This window comes from Ambystoma mexicanum, chromosome 10, assembly GCF_040938575.1.
Source record: "Ambystoma mexicanum isolate Mex_15411 chromosome 10, UKY_AmexF1_1, whole genome shotgun sequence".
NCBI classification, from domain to species: Eukaryota; Metazoa; Chordata; class Amphibia; order Caudata; family Ambystomatidae; genus Ambystoma; species Ambystoma mexicanum.
This window is the reverse complement of record NC_090932.1, coordinates 593,191,852-593,192,591: the sequence shown is the minus strand read 5'-3', so window position 1 is coordinate 593,192,591 and position 740 is coordinate 593,191,852.

Sequence of the window (740 nt, the reverse complement as noted above, 5' to 3'; positions counted from 1 at the left end):
TACGGACAAACGTGCACTTGCTCTTTAAGTAGTGGGCCTACTTTGGGTTAAGGTGATCAAAGGCCCACTCGTAAATTTGGTGTCCCTGGGTGGACTCCATGCACTCCGAGATGTTGGGGGTCTCCAGACAACCCAGCTCGGCTGCAACACTTCTCTGTGGGGACCAGTCTTTCATGCACGACAAAGAAGAGGTCTACATGCACCATATTGGTTAGAGGCCTGTCTGGCCGCCGGAGGTGTGGTACTCCGGTCCAGCTACATAGGACAGATTAAAGGAGCACCACTTTGGAGCGCTTCGGGGGTCACTTTCATGTGAGTGCATCTTTGCTAGGTAAAGCAAGAGGGTGACAGGGGAGAAGAAAAAGTTTTTTTTTGTTATTTGATAGGGTAAAATAGATGTTTGTGGAATTAGATCAAGTAAAGTAGGTTGGAAGGGTGAGTGTTTTTTGGGGAGTGGATGGATTGTTCTATGTTGTACGTTCTTTGTTACCTAGATTGTTATTTTATGTTATGGCATGTTATGTTATGATATGATATGATATGATATGGCATTCATAACGTGCCTGGACACAAGTGTTTCTAGGTGCCACAAGACAAGGGAGGGAAGACATAGGGAGGACAAGACAATGATCTTACTAGGCCATGTGTCATTCGGATCATGCAAGTGTGACAATAGAAATGCAAGGAGAATGAGAGGGGGAAGTGCAAGGGAGAGCGAAAGGGGGAATTGCATCTAGGGC